This window comes from Macrosteles quadrilineatus, unplaced genomic scaffold (assembly GCF_028750875.1).
Source record: "Macrosteles quadrilineatus isolate MER2022 unplaced genomic scaffold, UCM_ALF_1.0 Scaffold_2__2_contigs__length_208266976, whole genome shotgun sequence".
In the NCBI taxonomy this organism is placed as follows: Eukaryota; Metazoa; Arthropoda; class Insecta; order Hemiptera; family Cicadellidae; genus Macrosteles; species Macrosteles quadrilineatus.
The window spans coordinates 42,330,612-42,340,228 of record NW_026542595.1 but is presented as its reverse complement, the minus strand read 5'-3'; positions in this window follow the sequence as shown (position 1 = coordinate 42,340,228).

Sequence of the window (9,617 nt, the reverse complement as noted above, 5' to 3'; positions counted from 1 at the left end):
AGTTTCGACTGAACTTAACTTATCTATGAACTTGGAAACATGTCAGGTGAAATATCTCAATACCTAAAACATTTTGTGATGAAAGTTATTTTCTAAATTATGTAACGAAAATCGTCGTAACAGAAATGCTGTGTCAAGTGTTTGCCCTTTCCTTTAATTTAAACGTGAAACTAATAGATATTTTCTTTCAACTTATGTTGCTATCCTTTTATATATTGCAGTGTTTAATTGATATTTGTGTTACTAATGACCAGATTATTTCATTTTTTAATGGGCATTAATTTACCAAACTGATCATATTAGGCCTACCTTTATAAAAACACTAGCATATCCCGCCGTGGCTTTGCTCACAAAAATTTAAGTTTAACATATGTGACTTCTTAAGTTCAACTACGAGAGAACTTCTTAATTTACAACAATAACTGTCCCACTACCAGGAGCTTCGGACTGCTCACTCTGAAACCACCTACATATTTTTTTATTAAAAAAACAATTATCTCCTTTCCCTTTACATGATTAAACTGAATTTTCCTATAGTACTGTCAAATCTCCCATAACTTATTGGAAAGTTAATTTATCTTAAAATAACATAAAAACCTTGCAAGACGTTTTATTGTGGTTCTTATAACCCTCAAACATTAACAGGCCTACAGAGTCTATGATTTTTTCACCAAGCGGAATTTACTCACCTAAAAGTTGCTTTTCTCACCTCTCGAGTAAAAGGGATTATTAACACTGATATCATGCATACATTTTTCTACAAAACAAAACAAAATCATAACAAGCTAATTCTTTTTAAATAATCCACCAAATATGTGAACTGGTATTGAAAAGCAACATACTCATCTGAAATTGTATGGTTGTGAAATTTGTATTAGCCTATAGATGGAAGTGATTGAACTTATCAAGCAGTTCTGATCTTTTCTCTTGAGCACCTATTATAAATTATCATAAAGTAGCCTAGTGATAGAAGAAGGCAGATGCCATCCCTTAAAATATTAGTTGAAACTCGATTGCAAATCAATTGTTCCTTTGACATTGATATTCTGAACACACTAAATAATATACCGTTATTTAGTTGCTGAGAAACAGATCATAAAATCTTCAAGAAAACAGTTAACATATCTTGTTTTTTTAATTTATTTGACGATTACAAAAAGTGTTATGCAGTACACTACTAATTTTCAAGCCACAAAATAATGCAAATATTTTCATTTCAATCAAATAAATACAACTGACTATTCCCTTAGTTAATAGTATCAAATTCTGAAATATTCATCTGTTTAAATGTCAAAACAAGTCTTTTCTCCATAAAGATAACATGGAAACTTTAGAGGCCACTAGGGGAGAGCCATGACGGTATTTCTTGAAAACGCTTCTTATTGCACACCTAGAGTCTAATTAGAATCTCCATGCCAATTACTGAGTTCTGATGGTTAATACTTTTGAGATACAGTGTTCGGTGAGTCAGTGAATGATATTTGGCTTAGTATAGAAGATTAACTTTAATGTATAATAATATTACACACATTGCTGTTTTATGATGTGTGTAAGGTACTTATGTTTATAAGGGAGAACTGATCATTAATCAATATGCTACTAAGTAACAAGTGTTGTAATATTTTAAACATACAAATTCCATTTATTTGTCGAAAATACATCATCCTCAGTAGCCAAAGTGCTCTGAAAAAGAAAACACAGTTTCGCTCTTATATAGAGTAAAGTGGCTCCAAACGATTTTCGTTGTGCGTTCAGAATATTTAACTCAAGTAAAACTAGTTTCAAATAAACGTATAACATAAAAACATAATAAAATTTTAAATTATTCGATTCCACTTACACGTAATGAACATTTATTATTCTTTGATGCTTATGCTATACTGGCTGTTACCCACGGGCTTCACCCCGTTTGACTTCATGAGTATTAGTAAAACTATTTGAAATGAACAAAACAGAATACAGCTATACAAACAAATAATCACATCTGATTTTAATAAGGTATTAATTGAAAGAATAACAAACAAATAAGTACAGCTTTATTGTATATGTTGTATAGGAATAAAATATCTATGTATTTGACACATGCAGTTAAGACGTCAAAAGTGATGATCGGCTAAAATATGTCACAGTATTTACCTTAGCAGTATAAATGTATACTGAACACAGCTTATCAGTTTTCAATCTGGTTAGTTGAATAAATAACATATAGGTACACTGAATTATGGTTATAGCATAAAGTGTAATTATCTTTTATATTTAGAACAGTATGATGTTCAAAAAGTATTAAATACAAGCAGAGCGGGTTAATTTGCAAATTTTCCACTTAAGAGAAATAATGACGGAGTTTAAGGGTTTGGTAAAACACTGTTTAACCACTTCCACAAAGTTACTAACATGTCCAAACGAACTTTGTGTATACTTCTGTGATGACCACATGATCATCGCAATATTACATATTACACAATATCAAGAATATTACTTCTTTACCAATTTTACAACTAAATATAAAATCATTCTGCATACTTTACTGAATGCTTGTTGATAAAAACGTTTTTCATACGTTTAATTAAAACAGGTGTCATATGCACTCGGTGCATTGAAAATATAAAAAAATAGTACGGGGAAAATACCGTTTTATAAACAACCAAATTTGTAAATTCATTAAACTTCACCTGTGAGTTATTAATAATATGAGAAACGAAGATCCGACGAGTCTCCAAAATTTTGGGCGTCCTAAACCCCAATTTTGGGAACCTTTTTGATCGTAGGAGTTGAATTCATAAATAATTTTTTTTACGTTTAAGGTCGAGTGAGGTGTGGCTTTTGATGGTTTTAGTAATTTCATAACGATTGGTACTAGTTTTAAGTGTATTACAACACTCTATACAGGGTGTTACACAAATATTATTACTTTTTTACGATCTCTAAACATGTATTTATAAAGTAGTAAAATTAAGTACCAGATTATTGAAAATAACTGTAAATTTTTCATTACAAGGGCTTTCATCAATAGTAGTCATTAGTCCAAGTGTTTTTTTTTGTCGTCAATTTCAAATAGATAAGAACTCCTCAATTCACAGGTTATCCAACTCTAAAAACAAAAAAAATCTGTTAATTGAGATACTGAAACTTTATCTAGAAACTAATAATTATAAAGTAAGACAAGCTACTGGGGACGCAGATGTAATGATTGTTCAAACAGCAATTGAAAAGTCTCAGGGACGTGTACCAACTATTGTGATACAAGACATGGATGAACCAGTGTGAACATTTTGGTTATCATGATTGCCTTGGTTGAAAATGAGAACAGATTTTGACGTTAAAACAAAAGATTGGAGTAAAGACTTGCAGTAATGTTCAGACGACAATACTTATACAGTATAAATAACAAAAACAATTGACTCAATCAACTGTAATGTTTTTAAACTCCTGATTGTATAACAGATGATTGTTACAAGAGATATTAAGACAATGTAAAAGTGTATTAGCTTTGTTTAATGGAGAAAAGTAGTCATGCATTAGGAAAAGAACACATTTCTCTGTTATTATTTATCCATTCTTAAAAAAATAGGGTATCATTGAAAACTAAATTAAATGTACTAACGTTCTTGTCTGCTGAATTTTTTGTAAAATTCACGGTTTTCGTGACATTTGACATCAAATATTTTAAATGGCCGCCATTTCGAAACGGTTGATGATTTTTTTTCATAATTCTAAGCAAAAATAGGTCTTAATAAGATAAACATTTTTGAAAAATCTCAAATCTGTATCTCAAACCATTTCGGAGTTATTATATATATATATAAACACACAGACGGACGGAAAAGTAGGCACCACGGACCCATGTTCCTATGGCGAAATGTGTTTTGTCTTGACTTAAGTAATAACGCTATGTACATACTGTATGTCCAGAAAGTTACGGGACACCCTGTATACGTAGTCACTAAAATGGTGATGGGGAAAGGGCCTTCCACACTCATACCATGTGGAGGCAATAAATGTCCCAAGGCATCAGAGGTTTAATGTCACAGTTTGACGACTTCCATTCATAAAATATGTTTTGAGTAGTGTACTAAAAACCGCCCCAACAATTTATTCTCGTGTGTTTACGACATATTTTCTTAAAAATTGTGTAGACCTTGAAAAAACTAAAAACGTAGTACATTAAAGCGTTATTGTACGTCCTTACTTATCCTTAAAAAATAGAACCAGTTTTTTCTTGCGAAAATCTACATTTTTAATTCAATATTTCAAGGCCTAATGGTTATGGAGAGAATTCCATAAAACTGTAAACATACAATTCTCATGATATTCTTATAGTTACGGTAAGGAATAGTTTATTGTAGGTCCTGTTTATGGATACGTTTTGATCAGAATCCGAAAGATTTTTTCATACCCAGCTATGAACATTTCATAAAAAAAAAACTTGTTACCTTCCCAATGTCTGTAAACCTAAAGTTATCACTAAACATTATGTTTTTTTTTTAAACGGGAATGAGCATGACAATAAAAAATAATAAATTAGTACAAGTCCAATTAGACAATTTGAAAGTCAGTAAGTTGGCTTGCTACAGCGGTGGTATTTAACCTATTTATCATTAAAAAAGCAATGTTTAAACACTGCAATATGACTTAATTGTTTCCAAAACAGATAAGTACAACAAAACCGTTTTATTGCTAAAACCAAACATTTATGTAAAATGTTCTCACTATATATGTTCATTACATTAATAATCACATAAATTATTTAATTTGTAAAGTATGTCTTCGTATTCTCGCAAACAATTAGCTTATGAGTTAAAATAATGTACATCAACTCATGTTTTAAAAACACCTAAAGTTATGTTAAATATCTCAATTAAACATAACATGCTTACTCACGAGCCGTAGGCGAGTGAGGAATGGTTTCTCGAGTGATCTGTTTTTTTACTACAGTTAATGACTCTTAAGATCGTCTAATTGACTTAAAGCAGTTAAAAATACAATTGGACTACTATTGCATGTTTGGTGACAATTACAGTGTTGTAATTAACTGTCACCGTCATTACAGGACCTTATCAAAGGTTCATCAACCACGGATGAAGGCTCTTGCTGGTAGTTGATTTATCCATCAAAATATACAAAACAAAGTAAAACTAAATATAAAATTAACCAGAGTTTCTTCAGAGCCGCTTATGTAAGACAGGTTCCATCTATTTCTTGAGCTATCAGCGAGTTTATAAGTTGCTAGTGGCTGGTGTGTTTACTGTTTTTTTTCTTTACATTGAACGTAATTATAATAGAGTAAAGTTTGTATACTTGTTACTTTTATTTGGAATTGGCACAAAGAAACACCTTTATTCTTACAGTGTAATTCAGGCCCCCCCCCCACCATGAGGAGTGTTCTTTAGTCAACTTACACAAACTTCGACAAAGTTGCATCAATAGTTATTTTTGTAAACAAGTTAACCTACTAAGAACAAAATACTGTATACAATGAAAAACACTAATACCAACACATTTATAGCCATCGCGTATGAAAGTTAACGGAGCGCTCGTGGTATAGTTGTTAGCGTTTGTATTTACAAATATTGGTGTCTTCCGATTGATACCATCAGAAAGTACAATCTTATTGAGTATTATTTTTTAGAATAAATATTTTACAACGTTTATTAGGATTTAAACATTTTCAGGTTTATTTTTTTGTCTGAATTAGTTTTATATTATTAACAAATTTTATTTCGAAAAGAAAGTCCCTAACCAATGAGTATAGGTAGATTAATGAATTTATAAAACCGAATAGGCCTAGGCCTATTTATCTATTTTATTTAGGAGTTTAATGTAAGAAAAATATTGCTGACCACTTTAAGGTTTCTCTTAGGACTTAATATACGTTTTATCTGTACGTGAATACTGTATACACACAAAAAGAATAGAAAATTTAAGAAGGGCCACACTCCATTTATAGTAAACTTTAAAATAACTAGTTTAAAAACTTTATGAACTGGAAAATATAATTTCATCTACTTATTTGTAAAAGTGATTTAATATTAAAAATCATTGTGTAGTGTAAACAGCCTTGTATCATATTAACATAAATTTCGTTAACTTACTGTAACGTACTTCAATGTCCACCAATAATTAACACCAATTGCATACCAACTGCAATTCAATGACATACCGAGCAACCTAGTTCACAGAATGTCTAATAAAGTCTGTTTCTAATTATAAGAGGTTATGAATTAAAATTAAAAGGTTTAAGGAACGTGTTACTCATCGATATATTGTTAAATTACCTTATAAAACTGACAAATACGTGAGTGAAGTAAGGCCAGGGTGCATCGTACATTGATACAATTTTATCGTGGCCCTATGACGACAGATGGTCTGCTTTTAACTTGATTAAACGACAAACTTTTGATAAGTTATTGACAAACCAATATTATATGAAATGTTACACGCCATTGAAGTTTTTCCCAAAGTTGGAACTTAAAAAAATAAATAAAAGGTTTATCTTTATTCTTATCTGAAAGAAATGATTTACTTAATTAACAATGCGAAACATTTATATACGGTATATTACTACCATTCATATACCTTATTAAGATCAGTTATTAATTAATCACGACTGATGACTTTGAACTATAGAGCATATCTGTAAGCCGGGTGTGTTTTTATATATTTGTATGTTTCATTGAAAAGAAGAACAGTAATTTAGCAGCACTTCAAAAAGCTGTAGGCCTACATGTACGGACTCACTGTACTATTATGAATTACGTTATCTTGAGTAAGAGGCAAACTTATAGAGTACTAATCAAATTAAAAAATATTATCATGTACACACACTGTTTCAACAAAGTGTACCCTTTATTAATTTTCTTATTTCCTTCAGATAAAAATGTAATTGCCAATATCTTTACAATAAAACAGATAACATCAGATATTTGATTTGTTAAATAAATAAACATTTATTAATACTATTATTGACTATACACCACTGTAATATGTCAATTGTTTAACTTATTAAATTAGGATACAGTACTTATAAAACTATATTGAATTATACGTATGTATAAACCAACTTTTACGAAATGCTAAAAAAACATACATGGAAAAAGGGTTGTCTGTATATAGGGGTAATTGTTTCAGAGTCAAATTGGTTTAACTGAGGCATGGTGAGATTTAGTGCCATGCTACAGTGGAAGTGATAGAATTACTTTGAGTTTTATTGACACATTACTCTGATTTAATTAAACTCTAAAATTCTTCATCTATTGAGACACGTGACTATAGAACGTGGGTAGCTGTGAAGATCAAGTTGTGAGCAACTGTAAAAGGGAATTAAATTCCTCTCTATTTTATTGACTCTTACTCTAGCAAAATTGACTTCTAAAGTACGTATACATTGAGATAAAAGATCATGGTGACGTGTTAGTTGGTAATACAATTGTATTTAGTGTTATTACTCTCGCAAATGTTATTTCTTGCGCATTTCATCTTTGCAGATAGTGGTGATCTTTGCAGAAGACTAAAATTAAATGTTAATCACACATCAAACAGTTATTTCCGTTCGTTTATTTTTGTTCTACGAATCTTCCCTTTTTCAATACTTCACGGACAGCCTTGTGGAGAAAGAGTACAGACACAGGCTCAGTTAAAAAGACGGCTCGATTATGTTTTTAATTTACGATGAAATACTGACAAAATATGAGTGGATAGAATTCGAAATCCATCTAATTTCTACGCTCTTTTTCACGGTCAATATTAATACGATTTCCATAAAAATATTTGATATTCAATATATTCAAACAAAACGCAGTTTTAAAACATTTTATTCATAGTGACCAAGAACAAGGTATTTCGTATTAAGGTTATGTTCTATCATGTTCTGAGTAAAAAATTATTAGTATCCAAGTGTAAGTATTATATAGATCCTTGAAGTGCATGAAAGTAATATCACACTTTATTATTATTATAACTTTCATCCAAATATAAGTGAAAAATATATGTGTTATGTATTGAGATGCATTTGCAGCTTTGTTATTGACCACGACTACCTGTTTCTTTAGCTACGATCACCGATTATTAGCGCAATGATCAGGGACAGCTGAGTTCAGTTTCAAACTATCAAAAACTTTGTGACATTTCTTTGGATCGATCCGGCAACTGTATATTGTTAGGTGAGCACTATAAATATTTGTACCCAACTGTAATTAATTCCTCATAAAATTAGAAATGTACATATACATTGGACACGAAGAACGAACGACTATTTGTTCTAGACTAAGTAGTGCTAAGGTTTCTTGCAACTAAGCAGCCTAAATATTTTTTTAGTTTTTATATTTTATTGTTTTACAAATTTTGTTCAAGAGTGCAATGTTAACAGGTTTTAGACCAATTATATTCACCTGTTGGAAGTTTCCAGCTAGACTAACGAGGACTGTAGCCACATTTCACTGAGTTGTCCTGGTATTAGTGTGGTTCGCCCACCAACAACTTCTCATTTTGACTGTGACACACACACTTTCACTTATTTTACATTCAAGGCAAAAAACATATGTAACGAAAAGTCAATGTACCTAATCAGGTAGTTTTTATACTTTGTTTTATATCTTAATTAGGATTTTTTAATTAACATTTAGTGTACCTTTAGTAGAATTTGTACATTAAGAATAAAGCTAAGTTGCTGATACATAAACTGAATACAAATATCTTCTCTCGTTGAAAAGAAGATAACCACGAGAGAAAAACGGCTGAAACAGAAAACATGGTTTCGCACCAAAATAAGACTATCATTGTTATATTTGTTGTTAGTTTAGAATAATTAAAACACCAAGTTCATGAAATATGTGTTTTATTTGTGTCATCGACTTGATATTGTGCAGGCTTGGGGTATCTTGGAGTTATCAGCTATTAAATTTTCCATGAACTTTAATCAATTTAAATGCTGTGGTTACAATCTTGGCTTTGAATATTCATATAAATTAACGTTTAAAAGCATGTAAGTTCTCATAGGTTTAGCTATGGAGGTGCACAAGAAGACACCTAGATAATAAAGGTAATTCAAGGCCAGACTAATTAGTTCTGGATTGTGACATTTGCCCCAGGTGCGTCGGGTGCATTTATATCTTCTGTTTAACTGAATTCGAGCGTCACTAGGCACATTACAAACTTTTAGTTTAGAACATTACTATTAGACAATAAACTAATAGAAGTGCTGTGTTTATGTGTTAATTTGGATAGTGTTTATATCCACAGTTTATCTATGATATAGTTAATAACCCCATCAGTTGTGCTTTATGTAACACTATATTTTGTAATTAAATGATCTTTTAGCTACTAGGAGTACGCTTATTCTGCGCGTAACGGGATGAGTGAACTCAGAATAGTTATTTTAATGTGCATTAGTACAACAATTTTTATATTTTTGTATATGTTTCTTTCATAATATACACACACATAGATAATTATTTTGAAACAAAGAATAATATAATATTGTAACCGTTTATTAATTGTTGTCAATGGTTATATTAATTTGTCAAAGAATAAAGAACTTGGAATAATAATTTTTCACAAAAATACAGGATTTTGTAAAATGATTATGTTACAAACTATTTTATTAACACAATTTTACTCTT